At 49.0% G+C, this 18,133-nt stretch overlaps 1 long non-coding RNA gene across 1 annotated transcript; it reads left to right on the forward strand.

The window, feature by feature from the left end:
* Positions 1 to 384: 384 nt before the first annotated feature.
* Positions 385 to 14,356, forward strand: LOC142906462 (uncharacterized). Its single transcript, XR_012930303.1, has 3 exons — positions 385 to 5,159; positions 10,806 to 10,947; positions 13,123 to 14,356. It is a non-coding gene; the product is annotated as an uncharacterized LOC142906462 (long non-coding RNA).
* Positions 14,357 to 18,133: the final 3,777 nt, after the last annotated feature.

An 18,133-nucleotide genomic window follows, 5' to 3' on the forward strand; every position in this document is an offset into this window, starting at 1 on the left:
CTGTTTAATGTTTTGTTCAGGTTCTAGACTGTGGTGTTTGCTGGAGTCTGTTTAATGATTTGTTCAGGCTATATACTGTGGTGTTTGCTGGTGTCTGTTTAATGATTTGTTCAGGTTCTAGACTGTGGTGTTTGCTGGAGTCTGTTTAATGATTTATTCAGGCTCTAGACTGTGGTGTTTGCTGGAGTCTGTTTAATGATTTGTTCAGGCTCTAGACTGTGGTGTTTGGTGGAGCCTGTTTAATGATTTGTTCAGGTTCTAGACTGTAGTGTTTGCTGGAGTCTGTTTAATGATTTGTTCTGGCTCTAGACTGTGGTGTTTGGTGGAGTCTGTTTAATGATTTGTTCAGGCTGTAGACTGTGATGTTTGGTGGAGTCTGTTTAATGTTTTGTTCAGGTTCTAGACTGTGGTGTTTGCTGGAGTCTGTTTAATGATTTGTTCAGGCTTTATACTGTGGTGTTTGCTGGTGTCTGTTTAATGATTTGTTCAGGTTCTAGACTGTGGTGTTTGCTGGTGTCTGTTTAATGATTTATTCAGGCTCTAGACTGTGGTGTTTGCTGGAGTCTGTTTAATGATTTATTCAGGCTCTAGACTGTGGTGTTTGCTGGAGTCTGTTTAATGATTTGTTCAGGCTCTAGACTGTGGTGTTTGCTGGAGTCTGTTTAATGATTTGTTCAAGTTCTAGACTATGGTGTTTGGTGGAGTCTGTTTAATTTTTGTTCAGGTTATAGACTGTGGTGTTTGTAGGACTCTGTTTAATGATTTGTTCAAGCTATAGACTGTGGTGTTTGCTGGTGTCTGTTTAATGATTTGTTCAGGCTCTAGACTGTGGTGTTTGGTGGAGTCTGTTTAATGATTGTTCAGGTTCTAGACTGTGGTGTTTGCTGGTGTCTGTTTAATGATTTGTTCAGGTTCTAGACTGTGGTGTTTGGTGGAGTCTGTTTAATGATTTGTTCAGGCTCTAGACTGTGGTGTATGGTGGAATCTGTTTATTGATTTGTTCAGGTTCTAGACTGTGGTGTTTGCTGGAGTCTGTTTAAGGATTTGTTCAGGCTCTAGAGTTTGGTGTTTGGTGGAGTCTGTTTAATGATTTGTTCAGGTTCTAGACTGTGGTGTTTGCTGGAGTTTGTTTAATGATTTGTTCAGGTTCTAGACTGTGGTGTTTGCTGGAGTCTGTTTAATGATTTGTTCAGGCTATAGACTGTGGTGTTTGGTGGAGTCTGTTTAATGTTTTGTTCAGGTTCTAGACTGTGGTGTTTGCTGGAGTCTGTTTAATTATTTGTTCAGGTTCTAGACTGTGGTGTTAGCTGGAGTCTGCTTAATGTTTTGTTCAGGTTCTAGACTGTGGTGTTTGGTGGAGTCTGTTTAATGATTTGTTCAGTCTCTAGACTGTGGTGTTTGCTGGAGTCTGTTTAATGTTTTGTTCAGGTTCTAGACTGTGGTGTTTGGTGGAGTCTGGTTAATGTTTTGTTCAGGTTCTAGACTGTGGTGTTTGCTGGAGTCTGTTTAATGATTTGTTCAGGCTATATACTGTGGTGTTTGCTGGTGTCTGTTTAATGATTTGTTCAGGTTCTAGACTGTGGTGTTTGCTGGAGTCTGTTTAATGATTTATTCAGGCTCTAGACTGTGGTGTTTGCTGGAGTCTGTTTAATGATTTGTTCAGGCTCTAGACTGTGGTGTTTGGTGGAGCCTGTTTTTAATGATTTGTTCAGGTTCTAGACTGTAGTGTTTGGTGGAGTCTGTTTAATGTTTTGTTCAGGTTCTAGACTGCGGTGTTTGCTGGAGTCTGTTTAATGATTTGTTCAGGCTTTATACTGTGGTGTTTACTGGTGTCTGTTTAATGATTTGTTCAGGTTCTAGACTGTGGTGTTTGCTGGTGTCTGTTTAATGATTTATTCAGGCTCTAGACTGTGGTGTTTGCTGGAGTCTGTTTAATGATTTGTTCAGGCTCTAGACTGTGGTGTTTGGTGGAGTCTGTTTAATGATTTGTTCAGGTTCTAGACTGTGGTGTTTGCTGGAGACTGTTTAATGATTTGTTCTGGCTATAGACTGTGGTGTTTGCTGGTGTCTGTTTAATGATTTGTTCAGGCTTGAGACTGTGGTGTTTGCTGGTGTCTGTTTAATGATTTGTTCAGGCCCTAGACTGTGGTGTTTGCTGGAGTCTGTTTAATAATTTGTTCAGCTTCTAGACTGTGGTGTTTGCTGGAGTCTGTTTAATGATGTGTTCAGGTTCTAGACTGTGGTGTTTGCTGGCGTGTGTTTAATGATTTGTTCAGGTTCTAGACTGTGGTGTTGCTGGAATGTGTTTAATGTTTTGTTCAGGCTCTAGACTGTGGTGTTTGATGGACCCTGTTTAATGATTTGTTCAGGTTCTAGACTGTGGTGTTTGCTGGAGTGTGTTTAATGTTTTGTTCAGGCTATGGACTGTGGTGTTTGATGGACCCTGTTTAATGATTTGTTCAGGTTCTAGACTGTGGTGTTTGCTGGAGTGTGTTTAATGATTTGTTCAGGCTGTAGACTGTGGTGTTTGCTGGTGTCTGTTTAGTGATTTGTTCAGGTTCTAGACTGTCGTGTTTGCTGGACTCTGTTTAATGATTTGTTCAGGCTATAGACTGTGGTGTTTGCTGGTGTCTGTTTAATGATTTGTTCAGGCTCTAGACTGTGGTGTTTGGTGGAGTCTGTTTAATGTTTTGTTCAGGTTCTAGACTGTGGTGTTTGCTGGAGTCTGTTTAATGATTTGTTCAGGCTATATACTGTGGTGTTTGCTGGTGTCTGTTTAATGATTTGTTCAGGTTCTAGACTGTGGTGTTTGCTGGAGTCTGTTTAATGATTTATTCAGGCTCTAGACTGTGGTGTTTGCTGGAGTCTGTTTAATGATTTGTTCAGGCTCTAGACTGTGGTGTTTGGTGGAGCCTGTTTAATGATTTGTTCAGGTTCTAGACTGTAGTGTTTGCTGGAGTCTGTTTAATGATTTGTTCTGGCTCTAGACTGTGGTGTTTGGTGGAGTCTGTTTAATGATTTGTTCAGGCTGTAGACTGTGGTGTTTGGTGGAGTCTGTTTAATGTTTTGTTCAGGTTCTAGACTGTGGTGTTTGCTGGAGTCTGTTTAATGATTTGTTCAGGCTATATACTGTGGTGTTTGCTGGTGTCTGTTTAATGATTTGTTCAGGTTCTAGACTGTGGTGTTTGCTGGAGTCTGTTTAATGATTTATTCAGGCTCTAGACTGTGGTGTTTGCTGGAGTCTGTTTAATGATTTGTTCAGGCTCTAGACTGTGGTGTTTGGTGGAGTCTGTTTAATGATTTGTTCAGGTTCTAGACTGTGGTGTTTGCTGGAGACTGTTTAATGATTTGTTCTGGCTATAGACTGTGGTGTTTGCTGGTGTCTGTTTAATGATTTGTTCAGGCTTGAGACTGTGGTGTTTGCTGGTGTCTGTTTAATGATTTGTTCAGGCCCTAGACTGTGGTGTTTGCTGGAGTCTGTTTAATAATTTGTTCAGCTTCTAGACTGTGGTGTTTGCTGGAGTCTGTTTAATGATGTGTTCAGGTTCTAGACTGTGGTGTTTGCTGGCGTGTGTTTAATGATTTGTTCAGGTTCTAGACTGTGGTGTTGCTGGAATGTGTTTAATGTTTTGTTCAGGCTCTAGACTGTGGTGTTTGATGGACCCTGTTTAATGATTTGTTCAGGTTCTAGACTGTGGTGTTTGCTGGAGTGTGTTTAATGTTTTGTTCAGGCTATGGACTGTGGTGTTTGATGGACCCTGTTTAATGATTTGTTCAGGTTCTAGACTGTGGTGTTTGCTGGAGTGTGTTTAATGATTTGTTCAGGCTGTAGACTGTGGTGTTTGCTGGTGTCTGTTTAGTGATTTGTTCAGGTTCTAGACTGTCGTGTTTGCTGGACTCTGTTTAATGATTTGTTCAGGCTATAGACTGTGGTGTTTGCTGGTGTCTGTTTAATGATTTGTTCAGGCTCTAGACTGTGGTGTTTGCTGGACTCTGTTTAATGATTTGTTCAGGTTCTAGACTGTGGTGTTTGCTGGTGTCTGTTTAATGTTTTGTTCAGGTTCTAGACTGTGGTGTTTGCTGGACTCTGTTTAATGATTTGTTCAGGTTCTAGACTGTGGTGTTTGCTGGAGTCTGTTTAATGTTTGTTCAAGTTCTAGACTGTGGTGTTTGATGGTGTCTGTTTAATGATTTGTTCAGGCTGTAGACTGTGGTGTTTGCTGGAGTCTGTTGAATGTTTTGTTCAGGTTATAGACTGTGGTGTTTGCTGGAGTCTGTTTAATGTTTTGTTTAGGTTCTAGACTGTGGTGTTGCTGGACTCTGTTTAATGTTTTATTCAGGCTCTAGACTGTGGTGTTTGCTGGTGTCTGATTAATGTTTTGTTCAGGCTCTAGACTGTGGTGTTTGATGGGGTATGTTTAATGGTTTGTTCAGGCTCTAGACTGTGATGTTTAGTGGACTCTGTTTAATGATTTGTTCAGGTTTCAGACTGTGGTGTTTGCTGGACTCTGTTTAATGTTTTGTTCAGGCTCTAGACGGCCCGTGTCGCTCACAGCACTTGTCCCAACAGCCCGTTGAGGCTTCACGGGGAATCTTTGTCTTTGTGTGTGCACCTATCCTGGCACGAGAGACGTCACCGCCACTTTGTTGTTGGTTGTCTGTGTGTGTGTGTGCCGTCCCGGCCTTCACAGGTGCTCGCTAACAGCACTTGCCCCAACAGTGTGTGTTAGGGCTACATGGGGGATCTTTGTATTTGTGTCAGTGTGTGCGTGTGTGCGATGAGCGCGACTACACTGCGAACCCGGCGCAATTTCCCGAGTTCGATTCCTGCCCGCGGCGAATAATTACTCAGAGAACCGGTCCTGGGCCTCCCCTAGATCGACTCAACCTTAAATTCGCGAAGAGCGCTCCCACCACCCCCCCCAGCCCGACAGCACGTTGGGGCCTCCCAATGCGGGAGAGTAAATGCGCCTTTGTTCCCCCTGTGTACGAGTCAAGAGTTCTTATTAGACTCACTTCACTACGCCGTTTAACATCCCCTCTGATTGCGGTGTTCGAGAAGCGATTATCCTTGACCATTGAAGATGAATCTCCGGGTTGAAATTGAATGGCTCCCTACTGGCGGAGCGTGCTATGTGACGCTCCTCTGGCTATGATTGGTACGGGCGAAGCGAGGTTTGTATGTGGCTGTGACGGTGATGGCGTGTGTCGGATGGAAGGAGCCACAGACTCACGCAGATACCTATAGACTCACACATGGACCCCTAGACTCACACGGAGACCCATAGACTCACACAGAGAACCATAAACTCACACAGACTTATAGACTCACACGAAATCCCATAGACTCACACGGAGACCCATAGACTCACACGAATACCTATAGACTTGTACAGAGACCTATAGACTCACGGAAGAACCATAGACTCAGAGATTTATAGATTCATACGGAGACACATAGACTCACACATGGACCCCTAGACTCACACGGAGACCCATAGACTCACACGGAGACCCATAGACTCACACGAAAACCTATAGACTTGTACAGAGACCTATAGACTCACAGGAAGAGGCATAGACTCACACGGAGACTCATAGACTCACACGGAAACCCATAGACTCACACGGAGACATATAGACTCACACGGAGACCCATAAACTCACGCAGACTTATAGACTCACACGAAATCCCATAGACTCACACGGAGACCCATAGACTCACACAGAGACCCATAGACTCACACGAAAACCTATAGACTTGTACAGAGACCTATAGACTTACAGGAAGAGTCATAGACTCACACGGAGACTCATAGACTCACACGGAAACCCAGACTCACACTGAGACCCATAGACTCACGCGGAGACTTGGAGACTTACACCGATACCCATAGACTCACAGAGAGACCCATAGACTCACACATTGACCCATATACTCACACAGAGACCCTATTAATCACGCAAAAACACATATACTCACATAGAGACGAGAAGACTCACACAGAGACCGGTAGACTCACACAAAGACCCGTAGGAGCTAATGTTGTTGTTGTTGTTGTTGTCTTGGTGTGGTCTGGGACTGTTGTTGATGTTGTCTTCGTGTGGTCTGGGACTGTTGTTGTAGTTGTTGTTGTGGTGTGGTCTGGGACTGTTGTTGTTGTTGTTGTCTTGGTGTGGTCTGGGACTGTTGTTGTTGTCTTGGTGTGGTCTGGGACTGTTGTTGTTGTCTTGGTGTGGTCTGGGACTGTTGTTGTTGTCTTGGTGTGGTCTGGGACTGTTGTTGTTGTTGTCTTGGTGTGGTCTGGGACTGTTGTTGTTGTTGTGGTGTGGTCTGGGACTGTTGTTGTTGTCTTGGTGTGGTCTGGGACTGTTGTTGTTGTCTTGGTGTGGTCTAGGACTGTTGTTGTTGTTGTCTTGGTGTGGTCTGGGACTGTTGTTGTTGTTGTTGTTGTCTTGGTGTGGTCTAGGACTGTTGTTGTTGTTGTCTTGGTGTGGTCTGGGACTGTTGTTGTTGTTGTCTTGGTGTGGTCTGGGACTGTTGTTGTTGTTGTCTTGGTGTGGTCTGGACTGTTGTTGTTGTCTTGGTGTGGTCTGGGACTGTTGTTGTTGTTGTTGTCTTGGTGTGGTCTGGGACTGTTGTTGTTGTTGTCTTGGTGTGGTCTGGGACTGTTGTTGTTGTTGTTGTTGTCTTGGTATGGTCTAGGACTGTTGTTGTTGTTGTCTTGGTGTGGTCTGGGACTGTTGTTGTTGTTGTCTTGGTGTGGTCTGGGACTGTTGTTGTTGTTGTCTTGGTGGGGTCTGGACTGTTGTTGTTGTCTTGGTGTGGTCTGGGACTGTTGTTGTTGTGGTGTGGTCTGGGACTGTTGTTGTTGTCTTGGTGTGGTCTGGGACTGTTGTTGTTGTGGTGTGGTCTGGGACTGTTGTTGTTGTCTTGGTGTGGTCTGGGACTGTTGTTGTTGTCTTGGTGTGGTCTAGGACTGTTGTTGTTGTTGTCTTGGTGTGGTCTGGGACTGTTGTTGTTGTTGTCTTGGTGTGGTCTGGGACTGGTGTTGTTGTTGTCTTGGTGTGGTCTGGGACTGTTGTTGTAGTCTTGGTGTGGTCTGGGACTGTTGTTGTTGTTGTTGTCTTGGTGTGGTCTAGGACTGTTGTTGTTGTTGTTGTCTTGGTGTGGTCTGGGACTGTTGTTGTTGTTGTCTTGGTGTGGTCTGGGACTGTTGTTGTTGTTGTCTTGGTGTGGTCTGGACTGTTGTTGTTGTCTTGGTGTGGTCTGGGACTGTTGTTGTTGTTGTTGTCTTGGTGTGGTCTGGGACTGTTGTTGTTGTTGTTGTCTTGGTGTGGTCTGGGACTGTTGTTGTTGTTGTCTTGGTATGGTCTAGGACTGTTGTTGTTGTTGTCTTGGTGTGGTCTGGGACTGTTGTTGTTGTTGTCTTGGTGTGGTCTGGGACTGTTGTTGTTGTTGTCTTGGTGGGGTCTGGACTGTTGTTGTTGTCTTGGTGTGGTCTGGGACTGTTGTTGTTGTGGTGTGGTCTGGGACTGTTGTTGTTGTCTTGGTGTGGTCTGGGACTGTTGTTGTTGTGGTGTGGTCTGGGACTGTTGTTGTTGTCTTGGTGTGGTCTGGGACTGTTGTTGTTGTCTTGGTGTGGTCTAGGACTGTTGTTGTTGTTGTCTTGGTGTGGTCTGGGACTGTTGTTGTTGTTGTCTTGGTGTGGTCTGGGACTGGTGTTGTTGTTGTCTTGGTGTGGTCTGGGACTGTTGTTGTAGTCTTGGTGTGGTCTGGGACTGTTGTTGTTGTTGTCTTGGTGTGGTCTGGGACTGTTGTTGTTGTCTTTGTGTGGTCTGGGAGTGTTGTTGTTGTCTTGGTGTGGTCTGGGACTGTTGTTGTTGTTGTTGTTTTTGCTGCCTTGCCCCAAAATGGCATTTGTTGAACAATCCGCAGCAATTGATTGAACTTATTCTCGTGCAATTATTATCAATATTATTATTTCCAGTGACTCGCCTTGCATGCCCATACCTTGCACTCCCACCGCTGTGTCATCGCTGTCACCAGCTGACGAACCCGTGCCATCTCCGCCCACCTCCAACTTTACTGAACCTCAGGACAAACTGAAAGAGCTTCGTAGCTCTTCGGATTTATGCCGCCGAAATAAAAACAATGCCGAGTCTCCTCTCCCCACAACACGACCAGGAGTTCACTAAAACTAAACTAATTTTTTTTTAGTATTTTAATCAGGTAAGGCAACCACTCAGCTGCTACGTACCTCGCTTTCAACACGCCACCAGAGTTCGACTCCCGCTCACGGCCACCAACACCACCGGTGACGATTATCTGAACCGCTCGTGGGCCGCCCCTAGGTCCACTCAGCCTCAAATGAGAACCCGGCGCGGCGTGTGGTAAACATCGCCACTGGGGAGACAAAGGCGGCCGGGCGTGGTGCTGGCCACCCACCCCCTCGTGTGCCGTGCCGGCCTTCATAGGTGCTGCTGCTCGCTAACAGCACTGAGCTGTCTTCTTTGGTTCTTTCCGTAAAGTCACGTAGAATGAGAATAAAATAATTAAAAAACAATAAAATTCTCACGACGTTTCGGCCACAACACAAGCGGCCTTCTTCAGGTGAAAGGAACAAACCTGTCGGGACGACAGGGCTACAGTGAATGCTGCTAAGATTCGCGGCGTCTTTTAAGCTGGTTGAGAGAAGTGAGGCACCTTGACAAAGGGGGTTTACATATCAAACAGGAGAATTTCGCATTGAAACAGTTGAAAGATTAGCTTGTGACTGGTCACAGAAATAGCTATGTTAAAGTCAAAGCCTACACATCCACAGAGGCACCTAGTACAAATCAAACAGGAGAATTTAGCATTGAAATAACTGAGGGATTAGCTTGTGACTGGTCACAGAAATAGCTATGTTAAAGTCAAAGCCTACACATCCACAGAGGCACCTAGTACAAATCAAACAGGAGAATTTAGCATTGAAATAACTGAGGGATTAGCTTGTGACTGGTCACAGAAATAGCTATGTTAAAGTTAAAGCCTACACATCCACAGAGGCACCTAGTACAAATCAAACAGGAGAATTTAGCATTGAAATAACTGAGGGATTAGCTTGTGACTAGTCAGAGAAATAGCTATGTTAAAGTCAAAGCCTACACATCCACAGAGGCACCTAGTACAAATCAAACAGGAGAATTTAGCATTGATACAGTTGAGGGATTAGCTTGTGACTGGTCACAGAAATGGCTATGTTAAAGTCAAAGCCTACACATCCACAGAGGCACCTAGTACAAATCAAACAGGATAATTTAACATTGAAATAACTGAGGGATTAGCTTGTGACTGGTCACATAAATAGCTATGTTAAAGTCAAAGCCTACACATCCACAGAGGCACCTAGTACAAATCAAACAGGAGAATTTAGCATTGAAATAACTGAGGGATTAGCTTGTGACTGGTCACAGAAATGGCTATGTTAAAGTCAAAGCCTACACATCCACAGAGGCACCTAGTACAAATCAAACAGAAGAATTTAGCATTGAAATATCTGAGGGATTAGCTTGTGACTAGTCAGAGAAATAGCTATGTTAAAGTCAAAGCCTACACATCCACAGAGGCACCTAGTACAAATCAAACAGGAGAATTTAGCATTGATACAGTTGAGGGATTAGCTTGTGACTGGTCACAGAAATGGCTATGTTAAAGTCAAAGCCTACACATCCACAGAGGCACCTAGTACAAATCAAACAGGATAATTTAACATTGAAATAACTGAGGGATTAGCTTGTGACTGGTCACATAAATAGCTATGTTAAAGTCAAAGCCTACACATCCACAGAGGCACCTAGTACAAATCAAACAGGAGAATTTAGCATTGAAATAACTGAGGGATTAGCTTGTGACTGGTCACAGAAATGGCTATGTTAAAGTCAAAGCCTACACATCCACAGAGGCACCTAGTGCATGGACGCCAAAGGGGCTGCAACAACTCAACTATCATACAGGAAAGCCGGTGTAGCTACCCAGATTTGAAGCTTTCGTGACTGCAGGGATCCACGCTCTTGAGGTTCTTTCGGTAAAGTCACCACGTAGTGGGTAGACGTTCAAATAAATCGCGACGTTTCGATCGCAACACAAGCGGTCGTCCTCAAACTATCACAAATTATAGCAGCTCAATCCAGTAGCTTACCATCGTTATCATCATCCCAAACAACACTCAATGCGTGGTGATGGTTTTTTTACATATATATAAATGCGTAGCGGGAATAAAACCAGAGGACGCGGAGAAAAATGTACGTGACCACGGGGAGAGAGAGCAGGCATCGACAGGGTCGGGATCGAACCCACGACCTCCTGTATACCTGGCGAGGTAGTCAACATCTCCTAGCCACCGTGATGATGATGATGATGATGATCATGATGAGAGAGAGAGAGACACGCAAACTCCAAATATACAGCAGCAGGCGTCGGGGTCGGGATCGAACCCACGACCTCCTGTACACCAGGCGAGGTAGATAACATCTCCTAGCCACCGTGATGATGATGATGAGAGAGAGAGAGACACGCAAACTCCAAATATACAGCAGCAGGCGTCAGGGTCGGGATCGAACCCACGACCTCCTGTATACCAGGAGTGGAAGTTGAAATCTCACCACCGTTGCTGTCACCCCCACCAGCCAGTCCATCATCCTCCCACATCCTTATTCGTGGGGGGTGGGGGGGTGGGTGGGGGGGGGGCATTTAACTCCAGCGTCTCCATAGCGCTAACCACTGTGCCACCGCTCCCCCACCCGGCCCCTCCCCCCAGCAGCCCCCACCCCCCAGCTCCCACCGGGTGTCGCCAGTGAATCGCGACCCTGCCACAGAAGCCCGCAGAGAAGAGAAGGGGACGATACGAGGGAAAAAGACGATGCATCAAAGGAACCGCGGATGAATTCATTCATATTTAATGTGTGCGTACAGGCTAATCACGATCACAGGCTGTGCTCTCTCTCTCTCGCTCTCTCTCTCTCGTTACCTCTCTCACTGTCACTCTCCATCGCTCCTCCTCTCGCTCCCTCGCTCGCTCGCTCGCTCCCTCTCTCATTCGTTCTCCCTCTCTCTGTTTGTTTTTTTATATTAACGATCAGAGAGGAAACAAGAAGATGCTCCGTGTAGTCGGCACTTTGCTTCGTTCATCGTTTCGTTTTTGTTTTAATGCTTTGCTTTATGTAACCCCCCCTTCCCCTTTTAAATGAAAGATTTAACAAAATATTTCTCCCCCCCCCCCCCTCTCTCTCTACCCCCTCTCTTCCTACTCCATGTCGCTCTCTCTCTCGCTCACCCTCTCTCTCTCTCGCTCACTCTCTCGCTCTCTCTCTCGCTTTTTTTCTTTATAACTACGACAAGTGCTGCATCTGCACGCAGCCCTTCCCACAGTCAAACGGCCTCCGACGGGTAGCTCAGATCTGCATGCAGAGAGCTCTCTACCATCATATCTCTCTCTCGCTCTCCTTCATTCTCTGTCTCGCTCATATCTCTCTCTCTCTCTCGCTCTCCTTCGCTATCTCTCTCCCTGTCTCTCTCTCTCTATCTTTCCTTCGTTATCTATCTCATTAGTTCTCTCTCACTCCTTCATTCGCACCCCACGTGTTCACCTTCTGAAGCGCTCGCTCGTCAACGTGGCGTGCGCGATGACCACCACCATCACAACCACCACCATCACAACAACCACCACCACCACAACCACCACCACCACAACCACCACCATCACAACCACCACCATCACAACAACCACAACCACCACAACCACCACCATCACAACAACCACCACCACCACAACCACCACCATCACAACCACCACCATCACAACAAGCACCACCACCACAACCACCACCACCACAACCACCACCATCACAACAACCACCACCACCACAACCACCACCACGTGACTATTATTTCGTGTTGTGCGTGGTGCTTTTTAGCGCCACAGCGCGTGGATTGACAGCGTTTATTTTCATTTGTGTTGCTGGTGACTTTGTGTTAATTGTGTTGCTGGCGACTTTGTGTATATTGTGTTGCTGGCGACTTTGTGTGTTTCATATCGAAATCGCCTCCAGTTGCTTTTGATGCTGGCGGCCATAAAAGTTGTTGAAAAGTAAAAAAAATATCTCCTTCATTCTCTGTCTCGCTCATCTCTCGCTCTATCCCTCCGTCATTCCCTCTCTCGCCCTTTCCTTCCTTCCCTCTCTCGCTCTGTCTCCTTCGAGCTCTCTCTCTCCGTCGTTACCTCTCTCCTTCATGCTCTTTTATTAACGATCAGAGAGGAAACGAGAAGATGCTCGGTGTAGTCGGCACTTTGCTTCGTTCATCATTTCGTTTTTTTTTAATGCCTTGCTTTATGTAACCCCCCTCCTCCCCCTTTAAATGAAAGATTTAACACAATATTTCTCGCTCTGTTCTCCTTACCCCTTCCCTGTCTCTCTACCCTCTCTTTCTCTCGCTCTCTCTCTCACTCACTCTCTCTCACTCTCTCTCTCTCGCTCTCTCTCCCGCTCTCTCTCTCTCTCCCGCTCTCTCTCTCGCTCACTCTCTCTCGCTTTTTTTTATAACTACGACAAGTGCTGCAACTGCACGCAACCCTTCCCAACATTAAAACGGCCTCCGACGGGTAGCTAAGATCTGCATGCAGAGCTCTCTACCGTCATCTGCCACCAAACACTCTCTCTCCTTCGATCTCTCTCTCTCTCCTTCATCCCCTCTCTCTCTCTCCTTCGCTTTCTCTCTCCCTGTCTCTCCCTCTCTCTCCCTCTCTCTCACTCTCTCTCTCTCCTTCATCCCCTCTCTCGCTCTCTCTCTCTCTCCTTCGATCTCTCTCCCTCTCTCTCCCTCTCTCTCCCTCTCTCTCACTCTCTCTCTCTCCTTCATCCCCTCTCTCAGGTCTCTCTCTCTCCTTCGCTTTCTCTCTCCCTCTCTCTCCCTCTCTCTCACTCTCTCTCTCTCTCCTTCATCCCCTCTCTCTCGCTCTCTCTCTCCTTCGATCTCTCTCTCCCTCTCTCTCCCTCTCTCTCTCTCTCTGCTTCGTTCCCTCTCTCGCTCTCTCTTATTCGCCAACATCGGTACGGTCAGTGACGTGATCTCCCTTGCAGACGCGCACAACGTGGACTTGGGCCTCCTCTTCTTGGATCAGGAGAAGTCCCTTTGACAGGGCGAGCCACGAGTACCGTGGACAAACTCCTTAACGTTGCTCGGCTTCGACCCGGCCTTCATCTCGCACGTGAGGCTCCTGTACACGGGGGGGCACATCCAGCCTCACGAAGATAAACCAGCGGCTCGGCGTCCCCTTTCCCTGTGACGAGGGGGGTCAGACCAGGGATGCCCCCTCTCGGGGCTGCTGTTACCCCCTGTACATTGAGCCACTGCTACGCCACCTGAGACGAAATCTGTCTGGCCTCAAGGTCCCAGGACCTGAGAACGCGGTCGTCAGGCTCTCGGCTTACACAACCACGTGATGCGTCGTGCTCAACGACACGCCTGACGTCTCCCCGCTCTGCCAGGCGGTTGTGGTGCACGAGAGGGGGGCCTCCTCCGCCAGGGTCAACTGGGCCAAGTGCGAGGCCCCCTCTCAGTGTTTGGGGTCGCGAGGCCCTCCCAAGAGGAGTCAGTTAGACAAGCCGACGGAGTCAAGTACCTGGGGGTCTACCTGTGGGAACCACGTGACGTCGCTCTGAACAACTGGACCGAGCTGGCCGACACAATCGAGACAAAATTACACAGATGTCATTCAGGGGCCGAGTGCTCGTCGCTAACGCCCTGGCTGCATCCGTGCTGTGGCACAAGACCAAGGCCCCTCCAGCCTCCTGCTTGGCTTCTCGCCAGAGTCAACCGCTCACTCGCGCACTTCGTCTGGCACGGGAAGCCCCGGCTCAGGCCGGGCGTTCTCTGCCTGCCGGTGGGCGAGGGTGGCCAGGTTCTGGTGGACGTCGCCGCCAGGGTCACGAGTTTCAGGCTCGTGGCCGCCAGGCGGCCGCTGTACGAGCGGGAGGAGCTACCCTGGAAGTCGCCGGCCCTCGCCCTGCTGATGAATGCAGGGGGGTGCCTGGGGTACGGACAGGAGCTCTTCCTGACGGACCTGAGCCTGGTCGACTACACGAGGCTGCCAGGTTATCACCGGAGCCTCTTGGTCGCGTGGCGGAACTTCGAGTGGAGCAGAACGCTCACGTCCTACGACCTCGCGCGGTTCCTGAACGAGTCCCTCGTTCTGCAGCGGCCTCTTCCAGGGGATCAGAGGAGAGAGGACCCTGGCTCAACGCCTCACATCGGCAGGGCTGCGGACAGTCTTCCACCTCGTGCAGGCCCACCACCAGCCCGAGTGGAAGACCGCAGCTGAGATCGCCAGCACCGCTAGGGGCCTCCGCTCCACGCTCGCTGGGGAGAAGCTGCTGCGGGACGTCGCTCCGTGCCATGAAGGAGCTGCGCCTGAAGCTGGAGGCACCGGGGGATGGTGGCGGCCCTCTACCCACCTCCTCCTCCTTCCAGGAGTTGTGCTTCTCCTGCGCGCAGCCCCCTGGCCACAGCGACTCCGGCAAGCGACTGAAGCTCCGAGGCCGCAGGAACTTGCCCCTGAAGAGCGCCCCGAACACAGCGCTCCACACGTGGCTGTGTCAAGGCGCTCCACACGTGGCTGTGTCAAGGCGCTGCGTTCCCGGGACCTGGCCGACCGACCGGACACAAAACAGAGAGACCATTTCTCTCCCCTCATTGCGACCGACCCCCCAGTGTAAACAAATGTACAAAGTCTCCCGTAGCCAAACGCTGAAGTGACCTCCGGTGAAGATTGTCACACTGCACGTTGCCATCGGCCGTGTGGCTCAGCCGAATCTCGCCAGGGGTACCGGACTTGGTGCATCACCTGCGGTGCCAGGGAGGATCTGCCCCCACCGGTACTCACGCTGCCAGCGGCTCAAACTCAATGTTCCGTCTCTTGGGGGACATCTTCAGTAAACTGTGGGTGCCCTTCTACAACAGCAGCTTCGTATATGGGTGGTGCCTTACCTGGCTAACAAGCGCCATGACCTCGCCAACTTCGCCTGTGCTCAGGCGAAGTTGGCGGTGTACAGAACGAGGAAGAAGATGCTGCAAGGTGACACTGACGGCTGCTCTGAGCTGCTTCCAGTGTTCAGGTTCCTGCTCAAGGCGCGGCTCTGCCTGGAGCACGCCACGTGACACACCCACGTGTCGGTGATGTGCAGCGCGTCTTGTTCTAACGCTGGTGAGCCGGACAAGCCCCTCTCTGTACCAGCGTGGACGTCACCCCCCACGTGTTCACCTTCTGTAGCGCTCGCTCGTCACCGTGACGTGCGCGATGACCACCACCACCACGTGACTTTTATTTCGTGTTGTGCGCGGTGCATTTAGCGCCACAGCGCGTGGATTTGTATCGTTTATTTTATTTGTGTTGCTGGTGACTTTGTGTATTTGTGTTGCTGGTGACTTTGTATATTTGTGTTGCTGGTGACTTTGTGCATTTGTGTTGCTGGTGACTTTGTGTGTTTCGTATCGGAATCGCCTCCAGTGCTGTTGCTGCTGGCGGCAGTAAAAGTTGTTTAAAAGTCCAAAAAGTCTTCCATATCACTCTCCTCTACTCTCTCTCACCTCTCTCCTCTCTCTCTGTCTATTTCTCACCTTCTCTCTCCTCTCTCTCTCTGCCACATGCATTATTTATTCGAGGGCGATATCAATCATGCATTGGGTTGCTAAGGGGTGAATATGGGTTATTATTACAACTGAAGAATGCATAATAACATGGATAACACTATTGTTACGATTTGTTCCGGGGTATTTGATTGCAAAGCGTTTGAGAAGTTACTCTTGTGCATTGATGTTGAATGGTGTTGCTCCTGCTGTTATTAACTCAGAAATTCCGTTACAATTGAAGTGTGATATTTCCCGACACAGACAATGCCTCCTGTATATGTGGAGTCTGCGGTGTCTCTCCCTCTCTCTTCTCTCATCTCTCTCATTTATCTCTCATCTCTCTCATCTCTCACTCATCTCTCACTAATATCTCTCACTCATCTATCTCATCTCTCACTCATCTCTCTCTCATCTCTCTCATCTCTCACTCATCTCTCATCTCTCACTCATCTCTCTCTCATCTCTCTCTTCTCTCACGCATCTCTCTCATTCATATCTCATCTCTTTCATCTCTCACTCATCTCTATCATCTCTCTCATCTCTCTCATCTCTCTCATCTCTCACTCATCTCTCTCATCTCTCACTCATCTCTCTCATCTCTCTCACTCTTCTCTCATCTCTCACTCATCTCTCTCATCTCTCTCATCTCTCACGCATCTCTCTCATTTATCTCTCATCTCTCTCATCTCTCACTCATCTCTCTCTCATCTCTCTCATCTCTCTCATCTCTCACTCATCTCTCTCATCTCTCTCATCTCTCTCATCTCTCACTCATCTCTCTCATCTCTCACTCATCTCTCTCATCTCTCACTCATCTCTCTCTCTCATCTCTCTCATCTCTCACTCATCTCACTCATCTCTCTCATCTCTCTCATCTCTCTCTCTAGCTCTGTCATCTCTCTCTAATCTCTCTCATCTCTCACTCATCTCTCTCTCATCTGTCTCTCATCTCTCATTCATATCTCATTCACCTCTCTCTCATCTCTCACTCATCTGTTTCTCATCTCTCTCTCATCTCTCTCATCTCTCCCCGTGTCTCCGGATCCTGTCCAGGGCTTTCTGCCAAACCTCCACGCTCAGAATCAACATCGCCACGCGTTCGCGACGGAGTCATTTTGGCTGCTGCTGCTGCTGTGAATTGCGACGAACGACGACGATCCAGTCCGGTGCCGTCCTTGAGCGGCTACCGTTGAGCCACGGCCAGAAAAAAAAAAGACACAGATCTGTCTGGCTCATTGCGACTCTTGCCTGGTCAAATTCAGGTCGTCTATAGCTCAGTTTGACTCACTCACTGTCTGGCTGCCCTCTGAGCTGCCCCTGCTGCCACTGATGGCCTTGCTACTGCTGCCCCCTGCTACTGTAGCTCCTGCTGCCCCTCCTGCCACTGCTGCCCCTCCTGCCACTGCTGCTGCCCCTCCTACTGCTGCCCCTGCTACTACTGCCCCTGCTACTGCTGCCCCTGCTACTGCTGCCCCTCCTACTGCTGCCCCTGCTACTACTGCCCCTGCTACTGCTGCCCCTCCTACTACTGCCCCTGCTACTGCTGCCCCTCCTACTACTGCCCCTGCTACTGCTGCCCCTGCTACTGCTGCCCCTCCTACTGCTGCCACTGCTACTACTGTCTCTGCTACTGCTGCCCCTGCTACTGCTGCCCCTGCTACTGCTGCCCCTCCTACTGCTGCCCCTGCTACTGCTGCCCCTGCTACTGCTGCCCCTCCTACTGCTGCCACTGCTACTACTGTCTCTGCTACTGCTGCCCCTGCTACTGCTGCCCCTGCTACTGCTGCCCCTGCTACTGCTGCCCCTGCTACTGCTGCCCCTGCTACTGTTGCCCCTCCTACTGCTGCCACTGCTACTACTGCCTCTGCCCCTCCTGCCCCTCCTACTGCTGCCCCTGCTACTGCTGCCCCTGCTGCCCCTGCTGGGCAGGCTTCCCGTTGTCACCACCACCCCTCCCCGCCCACCACCTGCCCGATGTCTCTGTCTCGGCGCGCGATGTCCTGCAAGGGAAATCCTCGCAGGAATCAGCGGGCACATCAATCTGCCTGTCCCTCCCTCCCTCTCTCTCGCGCGCGCGCGCACAGCAGACAAAGATCCCCCGTGTAGCCTCTGTCGGGCTGCCGGGGCAAGTGCTGTGAGCGAGCACCTGTGAAGGTCGGCGTGGTGCAGCCAATGACAAAGATCCCCCCGTGTAGCCTCTGGCAGGCTGTTGGGGCAAGTGCTGTTAGCGAGCACACAGTGACACACGCGTACAGAAACACACACACAGACACACACTGACACACACACACAGACACACACACAGACACACACACTGACACATACACACAGACACACACACTGACACACACACACAGACACACACACACTGACACATACACACAGACACACACTGACACACGCATACAGAAACACACACACAGACACACACTGACACATACACACTGACACACGCATACAGAC

This window comes from Petromyzon marinus, chromosome 65 (genome assembly GCF_048934315.1).
Source record: "Petromyzon marinus isolate PM22_M1 ecotype Great Lakes invasive population chromosome 65, UKy_Petmar_22M1.pri1.0, whole genome shotgun sequence".
In the NCBI taxonomy this organism is placed as follows: domain Eukaryota; kingdom Metazoa; phylum Chordata; class Hyperoartia; order Petromyzontiformes; family Petromyzontidae; genus Petromyzon; species Petromyzon marinus.